Source organism: Myotis brandtii, unplaced genomic scaffold, assembly GCF_000412655.1.
Source record: "Myotis brandtii unplaced genomic scaffold, ASM41265v1 scaffold168, whole genome shotgun sequence".
Lineage (NCBI taxonomy): Eukaryota > Metazoa > Chordata > Mammalia > Chiroptera > Vespertilionidae > Myotis > Myotis brandtii.
The window spans coordinates 3,031,706-3,052,014 of NW_005356173.1; the positions used below are offsets into that span (position 1 = coordinate 3,031,706).

At 36.2% G+C, this 20,309-nt stretch overlaps 1 protein-coding gene across 1 annotated transcript in view; it reads left to right on the plus strand.

Moving 5' to 3' along the window:
• The window catches only part of CNTNAP2 (contactin associated protein-like 2), a 1,278,915-nt gene that overhangs the window by 249,801 nt on the left and 1,008,805 nt on the right, over positions 1-20,309 (plus strand). The window lies entirely within an intron of this gene.

The following is a 20,309-nucleotide window of genomic DNA, read 5'->3' on the forward strand; positions in this document are numbered from 1 at the left end:
TTTCTTTGCTGATTTTTTTTTGTTTAGAGGATTTATCCAGTGGTGTTAGTGGTGTATTATAGTCCCCTACTATGATTGTATTGCTGTCAATCTCTCCCTTGATATCCTCCTGAACATTTTTATGTATTTGGATTCTCCTGTATTGGGTGCATATATGCTTACCAAAGCTATATCTTCTTATTGAATTGCTCCCTTTAGTTTTATGAAGTGGCCTTCCTTATCTCTTATTATGGCCTTCACTTTGAGGTCTAATTTGTCAGATATAAGTATTGCTACCCCAGCTTTTTTTTTTCCATTTCCATTCACCCGAAAAACCTTTTTCCATCCCTTCACCATCAGTCTGTGTGAGTCCTTTGTTCTGAGGTGGGTCTCCTGTAGACAGCAGATATATGGGTCATGTTTTCTTATCTACTCAGCTACCCTATGTCTTTTGATTGGATCATTTAGTCTATTTACATTTAAAGTTACTATTGATAGATATTTGTTTGTTGCCATTTTTATTATTTATGCCTGTATTTCTTTTTCCTTCCTATTTCTACTTTTTACTGCAGTCCCTTTAGCATTTCTTGCATTGCTGATTTGGTGGTAATAAACTCCCTTAGTCATTTTTTGTCTGTGAAGCTCCTGATTTCACCCTCAACTTTGATTAATAGCCTTTTGGGGTACAGTATTCTTGGATTCAGACCCTTGCTTTGTATGAGTTTGTATATTTCATTCCATTCCCTTCTGACCTGATGTGATTCTGTTGAGAAATCAGTCGATAGTCTGATGGGAGATCCCTTGTAGGTAACTTTCTGTGTCTCTGACAGCCTTTAAGATTCTTATTTTGTCATTGGTGTTTGCCAATTTAATTATAATGTGTCTTGGTGTCGGTCTTTTGGGGTTCATCTTGTTTGGGACTCTGTGAGCTTCTTGAATTTCTGTGGGTTTTTTCTTCTTCCCAGTATCAGGGAAGTTTTATGTCATTATTTCTTCAAACAGGTTTTTTATTCCTTGCTCAGTTTTCTCTCCTTCTGGAACCCTTATTATGTGGATATTGTTTCGGTTTGTGTTGTCCCAAAGTTCCCTTAGGCTCTCCCCCTGTTTTTTTAAGTTTTTTTTTTTCCAGTTGCTGCTCTGCTTGGGTATTTTTTCCTACCTTGTCTTCTAGCTCACTGATGTGGCCCTCCACTTCTTCTAGTCTACTGTTTATGCTTTCTATTGTGTTCTTTATTGCAGCAATGTCATTTTTCATTTCTTCTTGGTTTTCTTGATTTCCTCTTAGTTCTTACACATATTGTTGAATTTTTCTTCCATCCTTTTCAGTGTCCTTATGACCATTGCTCTGAATTCTTTCTCTGACATATGGGCTGTTTCTTTGTCTCCCTGTGTTTGTTCCTTTCAAGTTGTTTGGTTATGCAGTTCTCTCTCTCCTGCATTGACTTAAAGGCACAAAATACAACACAGCAAGACACAACACACAGGCACCAAACACAAATATATTCATGATACCAATAACCCCAAATAAAGGTGGCCACCAGAGAAAAGAGAATTATGGGAGAGAAAAGACTGCAAATATGATATTGAGAAAAGGCAAAAATATAAGAGATAAAAGAAAGAGAAGAAAAAAGAAGGGGAAAATATGTATATGGGAGAAATCACCAAAAAACTAATAGATAATCCGAAATATGCAAACAACAAACACTCTGAGCTGAATGCAGACAACAAATAACAATTAATCCAAAAAAATGCAAACAATAAACACCCAAACAACATACACCCAGCTGAATCTGAGGAAGCAGAGCTTTCTCTACATGATCTCTGAGAGAGCCTCACCAGCTGTGTTTGCCTCACCAATACCAGGTTGATGTTGTTCGATTCAGCTGTTCCTTCTATCTTCTCTGTGAGAAGGCCCAGGGCCTGTCCACGTATTCGGCACCACTTTGTCTCCCCCTGCACAAACTTTTAGGCACCCAAGGCTGGGGAGGCTGGAGTCTCAGTGTTTGCAGGTTCACAGCTGAGGCAGCTGGTCCCTGGGTGATGTGGTTGTAGGGTTCCGGGGGGTATCTGAGGTCTCCCAGGTTGAAGGTAAGGCTGGGCTTCTGATTATAACTGCTCTCCCTTTCAAGAAGGTGCAGTCTCTGTGACAGAGCCGGCAGCACTGGGAGAGATTTCAGAAGTAGTAGAAGCTGCCCGGCCAGGGGAGCCTGGTCTTCCAGTCCCCAACAGTCCTGTGGAATATAGCTGTTCCTCACTCACAAATACAGACACTCCCCGCACGTCCATGCACTCTCCTTTCACTCTCTCACTCACACACTATCTTGCAGCCTGCCCTCCCATCAGCCACCATCTTGGATCTGCTACAATTCTTAATATAAATGTCTGCTTCTACAAGAACAATACCAGCCTGGTCTTCCAGTCCCCAACAGGCCTGTGGAATATAGCTGTTCCTCACTCACAAATACAGACACTCCCCGCACGTCCATGCACTCTCCTTTCACTCTCTCACTCACACACTATCTTGCAGCCTGCCCTCCCATCAGCCACCATCTTGGATCTGCTACAATTCTTAATATAAATGTCTGCTTCTACAAGAACAATACCAATGACAAACTAATGTTTGGAATATGAGGAATATTATGTTATCTTGTTAGAGGCTTGGAGAAGCAAACACTATTATAAACTCCTCCTCCTAAATTTATACTTTGTAAATTAAATTTGAAAATATATCAATACTGTTCTTGGCTTCACTTAGGCTATCTCATTTTAGGATTAAAAGTAAAGGTTAGTGTACTTTTTCTGTGAGGATGGGGTTGTGGGCTAGCCAAATTGTAGCCACATCATTTAATGCATCAAGTTAAGTTCACCTTGATGAATTATTAATAATTTAATTATTTGCTATTCATTAACTCAACTATTTGAGTATTTATAAATATAAAATCTAAATTATTTTTTATCAAAGTTAAGAGAACATATTTTTGTTTTAAATAAATTGCATAATGTCAAGTTGGTATCTTCAATTTTTGAAAAAACATTTGCTTAAGGAAAGTGAACTGAAAATAATAGCATCTTTAATGACTTAGTTACCCATTTCCTGTTGTTGTTATTTTTATCCCTTTTATTTGGGCTGGAAAACAGTACTACAGGTAACATCTCTCCTAAAACCATACACTTACTGTTTAAGAGCTAGACATACATAGATTATTCCTATATGTATAAAAGTTGTATGTCATCTAGCCAATCCTTCATAGATGATTATCATTTTAAATTATCTTTATGCCTAATCATTTTATAAGCATGTGGCTCCTCATTATGTCATTCAGAAACTCTTTTATAAGTCATTCTCTGATCTAGTGATCAGAGGTATAACTGGTTAATAGCAGCAAGCAAACCATTTGCATCTACAACCCAGATGCCCTGTATGTTTCTGTAAAATTATATAGCAACCACATACTCACAGAAGCTCTCTAAGTCAAATAGTAGTTATGTTTCCCAAATGCATTTGCCTTTAAACTCTGGAGCCCCATTAAACACAACTTGAAATGGTAAGAAATCCAATGAGGCATGTCAGCAAAAGCAGTTTTCCAGAAAAAATCCATTATAACATTTTCAACTTTAATACTAATCAATGGCATATAGTCTAAAAAAATTAATAGGGATATTATCAAAGGAGCATTTTAATGGGAATATAATGAAAATACTGAATCACGTTGTTTAAATAGGAAAAAAGGGGATATCTCTTGGCTTAATGAGTTTTGAGAGAGGAAAGGTTTGAAGAATAAGGATGAGTTTAAAGAAAAGAAACGAGTAGGCAACAAAAAAAATAGGTATAGAGATGCAACAACGTGAAACTGATAAGAGAAAATAACAGAGCAATTTATTATTTTTGTCCACAGTAATGGAATAACATATTTTGTCTATGCTCTTTTTGGTATGTCTATAGAAAATAATTAATCTCAGGGCCCCTCCCTTATCTAACTCTACCAAATATTTTTTTGTCTGGGAAATAACTGATTTCATCTTTAGTAGGATAAAAGTTCATTGTCAAAGCAGGTGCAGGCAAAACCTCAGTAAAGTATATTACAGAGACTTAACAAATTAGAGATAGGGCTATTTTTCGCCATTGTTCCCTTGTCATACTGGAAATAACTTTATTCTTGCCTCTGTTGTGATTGGGAGGGATGCTGTCATTGAGAGGGACTGCCGTGCTGTGTTTGTTCTCACTGTTACCAGTGTGTCATTTGCCACCTACATGGTGGAAACTGAAAGCCTCAAGGAACTCTTGCTCCATCCATGCTGTTCCATTCAAGAGCTGCTCCTATTAAAGTCTTTAAACCATTAGCATCATTAGATACTTGTCTCAATGGGACTTATTTTATCAGATAATTTGCAGTATATCTGTTCGCATGTTGAATGGGTAAGGGGAAATGGACAATCACTAAATGGAGTGACACCAAGGAGAACTGCCCATTTCCATTGTTTTAAAGGAATTCTGCATGAAATGGATATCCTAGAAACAGCATTTTATTCTCATTATTGGAAGATCAATTTAAACACAAAGTTTAGGAGATATTATCAGTGGCTATTTGTACTTTATTTAGTAAGAAAAACCATCAAACGAGACATGGTCATCTTTTTACTATAGTGCAACAGAGTTTTTAAAGCAGAGTTTAGACTGTAAATGAAAATTCTTATTTGGATTCATGAACCTCCTTAACCCCAGGACTTTGACCTTCATTCTCCTAATTAATATTCTAAAACTTTTCTAAATTTCAAGAGGAAAAGATTGATAAAATTATCAAACATTTTTTCCAAATTTTGGAAAAAGAAGTTTCACTTGGATTTTGGAAAATGAAAAGGATCTCCATGGAACAGTAAAAATTTATCAGGGAAAAAAAAAAAGAATATTTCTTGCATAAATATTACAGCTTCTCTGTGGTAACTTTCAAAATCAGGAGTTTTTACATTAGAAAACTAGAAATTACAGATTAAAAACAAAACACAATTTTTTTCATTTTGTTTTAGTTTTATTTATTTTTAAATAAATTTATTGGGGTGACATAGGTTAATAAGATTATATAGGCTTCAACTGCACATTTCTATGGTACATGACCTTTATATTGCATTGTGTGCCTACCACCTAAAGTCAAATTATCTTCCATCACCATAAAAAAATTTCTTAAAGTTGCAAATTTTTGTTTTTACTTTGTATTTTAAAATAAAGAACACTTTCTAAATTTTGAAGCCATATTATTTACAAAGTAAGTCAAGTGACAAAATACATCATCACTCTCATAAGCAAAAACATTCTCTAAAATGTTATTTTAAAAAGTATGTAAAGGTTTGGTTTTTGAGTCTTAAGAGGCTGTGTCAGGTCCAAAGCTACTGTGTGTTTTAAAAAAACAAGACAGCATCTCCTAGCATGTTGCCATGGTCCAGGCTGGCCACCCAGGATGCATTTGCTGTGTGTCTCAACAGGATCTTGGTTTCTACCAGGATCCCCAGGAGACATACTATTCAAGCTGTTGCCCCTGCAAACAGAGCTGTTTGTCTCCCAGCTAACATATACTTTTATTCCAACCTCTCTGCTCCTTCTGGGTCTCCCACTTCTTCAGCATCTTGCACTATCACCACTTACCTAGGAGTTTAGAGTGATCAGAGTCCTCTCTTCTGATTATGTTGTTTCTACCAATAATCCTAGGCTTTGTATTTTTCTCATTCTGTTCATCACTGTCTATAAATGCTCTCTTTACAAGCCTTCCTTCCCAGGCTGTCTATAAAACCTTTATAAATAGCACTCACCACCACCGACCATAGAACTAGAGCGGAAAACAATTTTGTCTGGCTTTTCTCACATATGTCTTGAACTTTGTACTTTTTCTTTTACTTGAACTTGATTTAGCTAACATATATTTAACCACATCATTACAATATGGCAACTGAAACATATTTTTCCTCGTGAGCACTTCAAAATCTTATCAAATTTAGTTATAAAGTATAAAAATAAGAAGCTAGTCTTTGTTATAAATCTAGAATTTGGTGTGGAGTTAACTAAATTTGGTAATTTTTAAGTGTATCAAAAATAGGTTATATTAAATATATAACATTCCACCCGATACTATGGTAGTGAATTCCTATATTCAATAAATATAATTTGCTTCCTGGATAGAAAATTTATGGGCTATAAGGAAATTATGACTTAAACAATGCTCTGTGAAGAGAATCAGAGATGATACTTTGGGTTAAAGTCTCAGTTTGGACATCATTATCTGAAGTTGTTTGGACAAACCCCCAACCCTCCCAACATTCAACCTGATACTATGGTAGTGAATTCCTATATTCAATAAATATAATTTGCTTCCTGGATAGAAAATTTATGGGCTATAAGGAAATTATGACTTAAACAATGCTCTGTGAAGAGAATCAGAGATGATACTTTGGGTTAAAGTCTCAGTTTGGACATCATTATCTGAAGTTGTTTGGACAAACCCCCAACCCTCCCCTTGCACCTTGGGTTTCTCAGGTTATAGTGAAAGGACCTTCAAAAGTTTTATTTGACCTGAAATGTTACTTATTACACTGAAGAGAAGAAACAGAGCAGGCTCAATTACATATTATTTCAATTTATCTTTACTTCTCCATATTTTGTAGCCTTCCTTACTTGTGAGCAAAATAAGCTACATCAGTGAAGGTAGCAAAAAATATAAAACAGCCCTAACTGGTTTGGCTCAGTGGATAGAGCATTGGCCTGTGGAGTGAAGGTTCCCGGGTTCAATTCCCATTAAGGGCACATGCTTGGGTTGCAGGCTAGGTCCCCATTGGGGGGGGGGTGGGCTTGTGTGGGAGGCAGCTTATCAGTGATTCTCTCTCATCATTGATGTTTCTATCTCTCTCTTCCTCTCTGAAAATCAATAAAAATATATTTAAAATATATATATAGAACAGAATGTAGGGTGGGCCCTAGAGTCACCAAGCATGGCACCCTAGTTTGTCCTAAATCCATTAATGCTAGTAGAAATATGAACCTGTTCTGTATCGAGGCCTGCATCAACATTGCCTAGAGAATGAGAATATTCATTATTGCAAATCAAATTAAACAAAAACTTAATATCCTATATAATAAAGAGGTAATATGCAAATTAACCCTCACACCCTCACAAGATGGCTGCCTACAACCAGGCTGGCAAGGGGGTTAGTGAGGGATGACCAAACAATTGAACAGCAGGCTGCATGGGGCAACCAGGCCAGCAGGGGGGCAGTTAGGGGTGACCAGGTCAGCAGAGGGTGTCAATTGGGGCAACCAAGCCGGAAGGGGCTTCAGTAAGAGGTGACCAGGCTGGTGGGGGGGCAGTTAGGGGAGACCAGGCCGCCGGGGGGGTGCAGTTGGGGGTGACCAGGCCGGCAGGGGGGGCAGTTAGGGGCAATCAGGCTAGCACACAGAGGCAGTGAGGAGTGATCAGGCTGGCAGGGGGCAGCAGTTAGTGGCAACCAGGAAGGCAGGCAGGTAAGTGATTAGGAACCAGTGGTCCAGGATTGTGAGAGGGATGTCCTACTGCCGGTTTAGGCCCGATCCCCGGCAGTTGGACATCCCCCAAGGGGTCCCTGATTGGAGAGGTGGAGAGGGTACAGGCTGGGCTGATCTCCTCCCTCCCCCCGTGCATGAATTTTATGCACCGGGCCTCTAGTATGATAATAAAAGCTAATGTTCATTAGCAGCTTATAATGTACCAGATACTGTCTGTCTTAAGTGCTTTGAATGTATTAATTTATTCAATCTTTATCCTTCTATAAAGCACACTATGTAATTACCTTCACTTTTTGAGGATCAAAGAAACTGAGGTTTAAGAAAAGTTTGTAACTTAGTGAAGGTCACATAGCTACTGGACAGGGAATAGAACCTGGAAGTCTGAGGTAAGTCTGTCACTTAACTAGATCTCTGTGTCACTTCTCCTAATGACACAAAGCCCCTCTCTTCCAGGTCATTTTGGTTTAATAAAGAAAAAATATATGTGCTATCATTCTTTGATATGACTACACAAGTTGTGCTGCTGTACTAGACTAAATACTAGCAAAAGGAGAAGGAAACATGACAGACTATAGCTGAATGTGACCAGATTTTTGTACCTGTGCAAGGTCATGCATTCATTTTTACTGACCCTGCATCATTGTAGCCAGATAAGTAATTTTACTCCCATGTTCTAGAATTAAAATAATGCAGTCTTACTAATTATGTGTTTGCTTAAACATTATCAAGACACTACGAATGTAAATTAATTATTAATCTATCATCATAAATCTTTTGTTAGGTTCTACTTATGGAAATCTCCTTATAATAAATGATTATCATTTGTTTTCTTTAAAAGTAACAATATACATTATTTAGAATGTAGATATTTTTACTCCACTTTGCAAATTTTGACTGTTCAATTTTAACTGTTCAAAGTACTCACCCATGAAAATGTTTCAATGTCTGTGGATTTTATGTTTAAAATTGCCTTTGGGAATTTCCACCGGCAAATTAATCAGGAAATATGACTATGCCTAAAATGTAGTATTTTGACAATCTAAATTTTGATTTAAATCCAAAATTAAATAAGTGTATGGTTCTTTGTAAGCTTGACCAAGTCATCCAGAGTATGAGATGCTTAATTGTGAAGCTGAAGGGATCTAAGATGATCTGTTCCCTTCCTTCATTTTCAGGAATAGGCCGGGGTCAGGTCTGAGGTCCGTGTGTTCAGGTCCAGTGCCCTCCTGAAGCCTAATGGGTGGTCAGAATGCTATTGGTTAAACTACATACTTCTTGGGTCATGAGAAAGCTGACATCACTTTAATTTCCTAATAAATTTCTTGCCTCAGCATACCCTTTATCTCCCTAGAATGAAGACTTGTACTTTGCTTCTAGGTCTACATTAAGAGAAACTCAACCATTGCCATTTTAAGGACTTAACTGCCCTGCTATAAATAGCACTTGTAACAGCATTATATTTGTCATGCCTTGAGAAGTGCATAGTTAGGATTGACCTAAACTGTAAAAAATGTCAAATGCACGCCTTGAGAAGTGCATAAATTGTTAGGATTGACCTAAACTGTAAAAAATGTCAAATGCAGAGGGTTGAAAATAGGTTGTGTAGCCAATGTATCAAAATGTGTCCTACTTACAAATTCAGTTTCTTTCTTAATACCCCACCCAAAAAAGAAACAAACTTTCCTAAAATTAATGTGAATTTGTGATGTTTGTCTACCCTTACATTTTCTGAATTTAAAATGATCCTCTTTATAGGCTGTAAAATTCTCCAGCTTCACATCTAGGTTTTACATATTTCCAATAGCTCAACTCTTATTCAAAAGAAATGTGAGCTCTCATCAATAGAAACCCTTGGTGGATGTTGGGCAGAGAAATTCAGAATATAAATGATATAGAACAATATCTAATTTTTTTTAAATATAAGAAATCAACTTCAAGTTTATTTATAGCCTTAAAGTAATTTAGGTCCTAGAGGGTAGACTGGCTAATTTCCCCATTCTATTAGATTCAATGATATCTTTATTTTTGTGCTGCAAATTTCAAGAAGCTTGTTTCCAATCAGGCCAGAAAAAGCAGGCAATGATCAACTGGCAAAAAAAGAAAGGAAATTTCTGGGCCATATCTCATGGGAAATGTAAATGATGGATGATGGTGTGGTTTGGATTCTGTGACTTTCCTAGGATTCTGTGATTTTCCTAGGATTCTGTGAGATTCTACATAATGTGTAGGAGGAAAACATCCTTCTGCCCTTAGGTCCTGTAGCTGGGCCTGAAAATTAACCTGGCATATGACATTAATAGGAGAAACGCATACAAAATGTAATTAATATTTTATGTGTACCTGGGAGTCTTCAGAAGAAAAACGAAGACCCAAATAAACCATTAAGCCCCAAAGCTTATATACCTTTTTAAACAAAGAAGAATAAATTATAAGGATGTGGCAAGAAAAGGGGCTTAGGCTCAAGCCAATTAATTGAGACAGAGATTAGAAAGTATTTGGGGGAAACTACTTGAAGATAAGGGTGATTTTAGTAGATTTGTTTGTTCAGGTTCCTACTCCCATTTGGCACCAGTTTTGATAATAAGAATGTTGTCATTCTCTTCCTTGGTGCAGAGAGGGCACCTTTCTCATGGGAAGTTTTATGACCTCCTTGGAGATAGAATGAGGAGGTCGGTGAGCCCTTCCTGAATCAGGTTTTCTCAGGTGCCCGCACCTCAAAATACTCAACCAAAGAGTCATGTGTGGATGGCATGTTCTGAACCCCTTCAACATTAATGTACTGCTCACATTGGATTGGCAAAGTGCTTAGTGAGTTGTAATGAGATATGTAATCCACAGAGCTCGCTTGCAGTAAGCCTGCGAGGAATGAGAGTGTTGCCTTTGTAAACTACCCAGGTAAGTCCCATGTTCTAAAATCCTTGTGTGACAAAAAACAAAGCAGTGCGACAACAAACAAAGGAGTATGTCTGTTAAAGGTGGCATTATGCTCAACTATGAAGATACTTGCAATTTATTGATCATTTTTTTCAGGATAATTTAAATGTCTTTATCATACTTTCACATTCACATAATGTAGTAGTTTGAAATGGCTCCTTATTTTCCTGTTGAAAGAAATGAATGCAATGTAAATATAGTCAATCCTCATTATTCACAGTAGCTCTGTTGTTTAAAGCTGCCATGAACACTGAGTAAGCAAATGGAGAACCATTGCTTCTAGGGGAAATGTAGGCTTGGGTTTTTGCAGCATCTGGTCATACATTTTTGTCATCCAATCAATATATAAACTTGCTTTGTTTGTGTTTCTGTTTAACAATACCTTCCTTAGTACATATTGTTGATTCATTAACATTGAAGTCAAGGTCAACAGCACTTAGCTCTTGCCTGATCAAAGCTTACCTAACACACATATTTTCTCCATAAGGCACATAACAGCTTCTTTGTGCTTGGGAACACAAGAAAACACTTCAGCATCATGCTTGGGAGAGAGACATCTTGAACAGTGAAAACATTCATAACAAGCCCCCAAAATCGAAAAAAAATGTGGCCCTAAATAGATCACGAATGGACATGTTTTTACAGGATGAGAACTGACAAAAGAGGGTAGGACATTGCCTTGTTGGACCTCAGCTGGGAATGTGAGCTTCAGGTGTCTCTGCAGCTGTAGGTGAATGATAACAAAAGCACCATGAGTGCTGATGCTGGGACTGTAAGTACATTTTAGTGAGAAGGGAAATTTGCAGATACAATTTCTGACAGTAATGAAGGATCAGCTGTAACTGTTAATTGTTAATACTTTTTAAAACATATATATTTCCTTGTCCGGCTGGTGTTGCTCAGTGGTTGAGCATCCACACCTATGAACCAGGAGGTCACATTTTTATTCTTAGTCAGGGCACATGCCTGGGTTGTGGGGTCAATCCCTGGTGGGGGGCATGCCGGAGGCAGCCAATTGATGATTTTCTCTCATCATTGATGTATCTATCTCTCCCTCTCCCTTCCTCTCTGAAATCAATACACATATATTTCCTTTTTAGAAAGTTTTCTTATATCCCAAATCTCAGAGTGATAAATATACTGTATCTTTGGATCAGATGATACCATTAAATTTTTTTTCTTAAACATCCATTCTTTATTCACTTAGCACTAACCAACTTGTTTTCTAGAGAATTTCGCTTTTGAGAAATAAAATTTCTTGCAGATGCTTACTGCAGTAATTCACAGGTAAATTATATGATGGAAAATTTAATTTTTTGGACATTATGATCCATTTAGTCATAGTTTACAGTATCCAAGTTTAAAGAGATATGAAAATAAAACATATCTGGAGGTACTAGATAGCAGCCTCTGTTTAGCATTAAAAATTTGGGCGATTTCATTAAAATGTTGGGTTTCTGACCCTTAAATATTGAATGTGTAATCACTGGGGTGTACACCTGAAACTAAAATAATATTGTATGTCAATTGAAAAATAAAAAATACTGAATGCTTGAATAACTTCAGATATGCTGCATAGCTTCAGTTTGCCACAGGCGGCTAAAGACTACCTCCCTTATGCCCAAAAATATATCCCAAACATGTCCTATTGTTCTCTATCATCAATAGTTTCTCTATTATCAAGAAGTTTCTAAGCTAGTAACTTAGCACCTTACCCTGCTGATTTTTTAACCAAGGATAACATTGTCTGCTACCCATATTTTTATCAAAGGGAGAAAGTGAAAGGCAGATCAATGGTTTTATGAGACAGCACCACTGATTTGTATGAACTGCTTGTCCCCTCTGAGCATTCAAGTTGTAATTTCAGGAGCTTCCAATTATTTTAGCCCTGTCAGGATTAGTTATCTGCATTGCTCATTCACAGAAAATGAATTAATCCAGCGGCTCACCGGGGCCTCAGTGGGCGTGCGTGTGTCCTGAAGTAATGGATAACACACCCAAATTCACAGTGAATCCTATTCCCTCCAGTGCCCAAGTCAGCAAGGTGTGTTGATGGCTGGGCCACAGAGTACCGTTTAGTGTTTTACAAGACAGGACCCAACCACTGTAGCAGACAGGAGAGAATACATTATCTGTATACATTCTGAGCTTTAGGAATCGTATTTTATAGTTGAGGTAGAAGATTCACCCAAAGGTATGTGAAATTAACAAAAAAATCAGGTGAAGCTGTAATGGACTACATCCCTGCATAAACTCAAAACTTCCGGAGCACTTGTGGACCATTCCCTCTCACTCATGTGGACAGTTTCTCTTTTCCTCAGTATTTTGTAAATTACCATGAAAACAGGGCCTCAAAAACAAGTTCCTAAATCAAATTGCCATATTTTAGCCTATGTAGTATTAAAATTTGGCCCCAACACAAACAGTGTTTTACATGGAACTAGAAACAGAAGCTTAACTGAATAGTAATAAAAAAAATAGCTGAAATTACTGTTAGGAATAATTAATATCAAAAGGCATTCTGGGGCTTTCATGAATGTCTGTTTTCTTTCCTTATCTGTGGAATATTTACTTGGGATTTATAATGTCACATAGGCTTTTCCCTAAAAGAAATCTAGATTTTATATGGTCAAAAGTTGTAGAGGTATTTTCAGTAAATAGCTATTTTATCATAGAGAAGTCAAGTCTAATTTATTTGACTTTTTGATTAAAAAAATAAAAATAGCTTCCATATAGATTTCCTACAAATATATTTTGTGCTAATTTTCAGAAATTGCTTATTATGCCTGCATTATCAGATGTATTAGAGCTATAATCCTGCTCAGAGGTAGATCACTCTGATTTTATGATATCCTATGGGGTGTGTGTGTGTGTGTGTGTGTGTGTGTGTGTGTGTATGTGTGTGTTACCATGGAGGGGAGCAGAGAGAACCTTAATGGTTTTCTTTTTATATTTTCATGTTGGATAATATAATTTTTAAAATTACTAATATTTCCCTGTATTTTGTCCAAGTGTGCCAACCACATGATTAGGCAGTCACAACTCATCATATATTATAGTTTTTCATGAAATAACACAATAATAAAAATATATATCAGTAAGGCCATCTTTGTTCTTCATTGAATAATATAAAATATCAATAAATATCTCAAGTTAGGGTAAAATTACTTGGTTAAAATGCACCTAAAACTTAGTAACTTTAGTCTGAGATAGGTAAGTTTTTCTTAAATATATTCAGTTAAAAGGAAAACATATATTTTGTATTTAAACTCATGCTAAAGTTAATATTTTAGTCTTTTACTTTTAAGCAAATAAATCCAGTATGACTATAGTAAAAATATTTAATGTTTTAAACTGTGTATTCATATAGAACCCCACAGTGGTAATATTTATATAAATGCATGCCACTAAGTCATGCCTACGTCTGAACCCTTAGAGAGTAAGCCTGCATTATACTAGGTTTGGTTTTGAAGGAAAATAAGAACAATAGAATTTTCTTTTGCCTGGTCTCAAACACCAACTATATTTAGATCAGTTTAAGAAGGGTTTATTGTGCCAGAAATACAAGATGGAACAATGCAGAGTCAGTACCTTAAGAAAGCTTAAAGTCCACAGAGGAAATTGGTCGAATAGAGAGATCATCCTATCTAATAAAGAGGGAATATGCTAATTGATTGCCCTGAGGTCAAAGATGGCAGTGCCCACAGCCAATAAGGAGGGAATATGCTAATTAACTACCACACTCTCAAAGATGGCGGCGCCCACAGCCAATAAGGAGGGAATATGCTAATTGACTATCACACCCTCAAAGATGGCAGCACCCACAGCCACAAGATGGCAGCTCCCAGTCCCCTCAGCCCCACTGGGGCGGCAGACTCACCGCAATGCCAGGCCCGCCTCCAGGTGGGCCCAGCTGCTCCGTGCCCCTTCCTCCAGAATCCCCCAGTCCCCTCGGCCCCCCAGCCACCCAGGGCCAGGGCTGGCCCAAGGTGCAGGCAAGTCTCAGATGGAGGCTGCCCAGCCATGCAGGGCCACCTGAGGCTCAAGTAAATAGGGAAAGCCGGGCTGAGGGACCCCCCCTCCAGTGTGTGAATTTTCATGCACCGGGCCTCTAGTTTCCATATAAGATGAGAGGGGATACAGAAATGTGTGCAAGGGTGCCATGGACAACAAGCAGGAGTGTTTCCTATACTGAAGCTTTTCTGGTAGGTGAGGCTTGGGGGATGTTAAACTAGATTTTAAAAATAGCTGTTTGTTCAAGGAAATGAGCATAGCATGAGAGAAGGCACTAGGTGAAGTTAGCAAGGGATTTAGTCATTTCACAGTCATTAGCACATAAAGAGAAAGATGAACTAAAATATGAGGGTGTGGGAGAAGGCAGGAGGTCTGCCATTGAGGGCCTTGAAGGCCATACTGAAGAGCTTTCAGAAAAAAAAAATTATTTTGGAAAGATCTTTCTGTGTGGAGGATAGATTCAAGGAAAATTATGCTGGGAGATGGAAATTGTCCATTAATAATGTTAATACAGTAGCCAGTGTGTAAGATGATGGTAGCCTGTTGGTAGTACATGTAAAAAGTAAGCTTTGTGTTTGAAAAATATAGACATGCTGAATTTCACAGGACAGTATATGAGGAAGGGAGGGGCTAAATAAAATCCCAGATCTCTGTCCTGAGACAGGAGCAATGGGGCCAGAGAAAGAATTAAGCGTTGGACAAGTCGAGTTAGATATGCCTGTGGAAGGTCCATGCGGATCAGTCATCCGGGTAATTAGATATTGAAGTCCAAATTTTATGGGCAAATGAAATCAGACTTCTCTGATATTCTCCTTGTTCTAGTATAACTTGTCAAGCACTTATAAGCAAAACAACACATTGTAAGGAGAAATATTGCATAAAATGTGAGATGCTGACCTTCATGAAAGGGCTTTTAAGGTTTTTGTTTTTTTATTTTTCTTAAAGTAGAAGTGATTTTCAGACTCTCTAGATAATTTTTTAAAGGATTTAAATATAGACAACAATATGGTGATTACCAGAGGGAATGGGGAAAGGGGAAGTAGAAGAAGGTAAAGGGGTGATAAGTGGTGATGGAAGAAGACTTGGCTTTGTGGTGAACACACAAACCTATATAACCCTATAGGTTTATATAGGTTTGAAACCTAAATAATCCTGTTAACCAATGGCACCCCAATTAATTCAATAAAATTTTAAATAAATAAATAGGTGAATAGATAAAAGAATTTAGAGAAGGCTCATTTGGTGCTGTTACTCTAAATTAGCTGTTATTAACATTTTGAAATCTATTTAACTATTTATTTAGGTTTAAACCACAGATACTACTGTATTGAAATAAAAAGCAGGGGTTAGAAGAAAAAGATCAGATCCTAACTGTGTGCAGAAGAGTTGAGAGAGACAGTGTTTCGCCAGAGTTAATGTCTGTCAAGTACATATTACCAAGTCAAATAATAATGTTATGAATTTTCCCTATCAGCACAAAAATGTAGTTTGATATTCTCATTCTTTTGATCTGACAATTAAAACCTCTGATATATGAGTGGTTGTGGTACTTTAATGTATTTAATTAGTAATCAGTAACCCCTTAAATAAATAATAATTATTAGTTTTCAAAACTCATGGTTTATGCAAAAACATTTGATTAAAATGAAAAGTGTTTCAAATCATAGCAAATAATTGTGAAATAGATTACTAAGAAACATTTTATTATGTTTTTATTTCTTCCAGTAATCGATTTATTTGTGTGGAAGAATATATCATAGAGGTGCATAACGATTACATTTATTTGTAGGAAATGTATCCTTTGCTTTATCAAAAGCAAATTAAACAAACAAACAAAAACCTGCTGGTTTCTCAGTACTATTCTACAGTAAAAGGAATAGGGGCTCCTTGGAAAAATGTCTGATTCCAGATCTGGGGAAGAGGAAATTCAAGATGAGCTTGGAGAATCTTGAAGTGCCAAAAAGTGAGAGAAAGACAAGAGAGAGAAGAGAAATGAGGAGGGGTGAAGGCAGAGGAGCAGGAGGAGGCAAGGTATAGAGGAACCCATCTGAAAGAGCTCCCAATAGCTAAAGCTAGAATGTTTTTAATAAAGACATTGGATTAAAGTCAAAGAATGCAATGAAGATGAAGACATCTATAATGCTATAAATAAATAACTGAATAAATGAATACATGAATGAATGGATGAATGAATGAATGAATGACTAGAACCCATTTTTCTTACAAAAGAATTCCAAGTAATATATGTAGACATTTCTCCTTCCAGGAGGTGCAGATTAATTCCCCTTACCTTAATTATGGGCTAGGTTATGGTGACTAATTTCCACAGGAAAGAATACAGAAAGGGAAAATAGTGACTTTACAGTAAATAAGCAGACATCACCCTCATCAACATTACTAGTGAGAAGTCATGTTCAAATTGTGCTTGCCCTGATGGGAGATGATAAGAAGGATACCACAATGTGTGGTATTTTTCCTAAACAACAGAGACACCAGTCAAGTCCTAAAAAAAACTTCATACCAACCCAAGCTGAGGAAGATTCTTCAAAATACCTGACAGGTAGTTCTTGAAGGGTCAAAGTTACGAAGGACAAGGAAAGACTGAGAAAATGCTACAGATTAGAGGAGGCTGATGAAACGGGATGACTGAATGCAATGTGAGAATCTTGATTGGATCCTGGAATAGAAAAAAAAAAGACATTTGTGGAAAGTGGTCTGTATTTCAGTGAATCATTATCCCTAAGTTAATGTCTTAGATTTGACAAATGTACCAGGTTGTGGAAAATGTTAATGTTAGAGGAAGTTGGGTAAAGGGTATATGTACCTTGGTGCATGAAGGTCAATAAAACATATTAATCAGCTATAATATACAGGTTTCCTACATTATAAATATTGAGCTATCATTATGCATTTTGAAATATAATCAAATGAAATAACATTCTCCTCTCTCCCTCTTTCATTTATATGTACATATGCGTTTATGCGCGTGCACACACACACACACACACATAATTCATGGATTATTCCATAAACTAGATAGATAAATAAATGTATAAAATCTAGAAGGATACACACTACTATATTACTCATTAACATTGGTGAGCTCTTGTGTTTGGGCATTCTCTATTATATTTTTTTAATTTCTTATCAACAATAAACATGTACTATATATTTTTTAAATATAGCAATGGTATTTTTAAATATTAAAATCTTTAGATGGTAAAAACTTCTCCAAAATATCTTACCCAAATTCATAAAGTAGACTATGTAACAATGGGGGGAAAAAAGAGAAGCTTTCTACCATGTTATTTGAGAAGTGGGCACATTACCAGCTCTCAGAGTTATTGTTAGAAACAAAACTGTGGAAGCACTATGATTTTGCATTCACTTTTTGACTAGCTATTATTGCTGTTCAGATTGCTTAAACAGTTCCACCATGCAGGTTTAATCACTGCATAGAAAACTTAATTCTAGGGAGTGATACACAATCAGGGTAATGGGGTGAAAAATGGTGGCTTGTCCCCAAATAACCACAACATATTATTAGATGTCAAATAAAATCTTAATGTATTTTTGTAGGAAATAAAACTAAATTCTGGGTGTTTCAATACCTCAGACTCTCTTAAAAGTGTATGGTATGTGTTCATGTATACATTGTATATCATAGATTATCTCCAGGAATTTTGTAATTTTAAGGTCAACTCTAATATCACAGTTACACACTGATGTTGTGAAAGCAATTAACCCATTGAAAAAGGATCACCTTTCATTGCATAATGAGAGAGAACTGAGTTGCAAAGCATTTTGTCAGTGTTTCCGCTAACCACTGACCATTGTAAGATGAGGCTTGGTGGCTTGAATAGCATCCCTTCATGTTTTGTTAATATCCTAGGACTGACTGTCTGAAGAAAAAAAAAACTATTCCCATCTTTCTGTCACTTTTTTCTTTGCTTTAAATGCAAGGAAGAGAGACATCAACATTTGCATAAGTCACTATTCTATACCTAAAACTGAATGTAGATTTTGATTTAGGAGAAGATAGAGGAGCGATAAATTCTTGCTTCTATCTAAGCTCAGAGAACATGAATGGGAAATATGTTATGTCAATTAATATATATCGAAGGTGTATAAAACCATGATGTGTCTGTTGTTCAACTGTCACTGATATAAAATTGAGTGCCGATTTACTTTCTAGAATTCAGAATTTATCCCTTCCTTCCGACTTTTCCCTTATGAACTTTTCAAGACAAAAAATGATATCTACTAACTACTATTGGATTATCATCATCAGATTTAACTTTTTCTCCCTTTTATCTTTCATCACAGATGATAAAGATATTTTACTTGGAATTCATCTGGGACAGCATAGTTGATTAAGCTCAAGTCTAATTGTCTTTGCAGTGCCAGCAGAAACCAAAATTTAATGGCTGTTTTTCCCCATAGTAAAATAAACCTCTGTGAGTCATAGTCTCAGAGAAGAGAATTCTGTAGATTAAGAAAGTCTTTTTATGGACAGTAAAGAACATTATTAGAATTATAACTTAAATGTCAAAGTTAATTTTTTCTCTCTGAACTTTTTAGAATATAGGAATTCTCTAAACTATTTTTTAAAAACGCAAATATTTGATATAATAGGGTAAACATTTTTAAATGGTTCAAAATCTATCAATGATTTGAAGGAAGAACATAAATTTTCTTTTTAAATTTAATTTTATACATATATATATATTAATTTTTATTGAACTTATTAGGGTGAAATTGGTTAATAGATTATACAAGTTTCAGGTGTACAATTCTGTATTGTGTTCATCACCCAAAGTCAAGTCTCCTTCTGTCACCCTTACCCCAAATTCAGAGACAGTATTGTGATTCTAAAGTAATTAGAGCTATCCAGTTTGACTAGGTTCGCTATGATTTCAAATTAAAAGTCAAATAAGTGGATTTAAAAAATACTTTTAATGACAAAATTATAATTATGAGAACTAAGCTTCTATTTTGTGCTCAAAGCTTGATCCTTGGATTGGAAAGGCACTGACCAATATGGCATAATAAATTAGATCATTCCATTTCCATTTCAGGGATGCATTAAGTAGCAGCTATAAAACAAATCCTCACCATCACCTTCTTTTGAGGATGGTGACAAAATTGTCTATACTTCTAAAAACTTTATATAATTTTGTCTCCATTGAAATTCCCTAAAATAAAATTAGAACTTTTATAGTTACAATATAGACTAGATATTTGTTCTCTTAACTCATTTATGGCTAAGGCTCACTGTAGTCAAAAAGATGAGTAGCCAGATTTTCCATTCTAAAGGCAGGGAGCCAACATGAAAATGCAGACAGATGTGAGGCCCAGGAGCAAATGGTAAAAAGCTTCTTTAAGTTCAATTAGCTATAAACTCAGAGTACTACCATGAAGTTTACTCAAAAAGTAGTAAGATATAAAAAACATTAGAAGCTGAATATATCACCAAACCCTGAATTCAAGTACTTTCATGCTTTTGTCAAAGGAAAGCTAATTTGTGAGTAAAATGTGAATTTTAAAATCATAAGAATTAGCCTCATTTAAAAAGGAAGACATTAAGATTTCATTATACTGCAGGAATTAAATTTTTTATTTCAAATACACTCTAGACTCCCACATAAAAATTTGAAGTATATAAATCATTGATAGCATTTATGTTAATCAACATAATTATAATTGAAGGCCATTATTTTTTAAAATATATTTTTATTGATTTCAGAGAGGGAGAGGGAAAGAGAGATAGAGACATCAATGATGAGAGAGAATCATTGATTGGCTGCCTCCTGCATACCCCCTACTGGGGATTAAGCCCACAACCTGTGCACGTGCC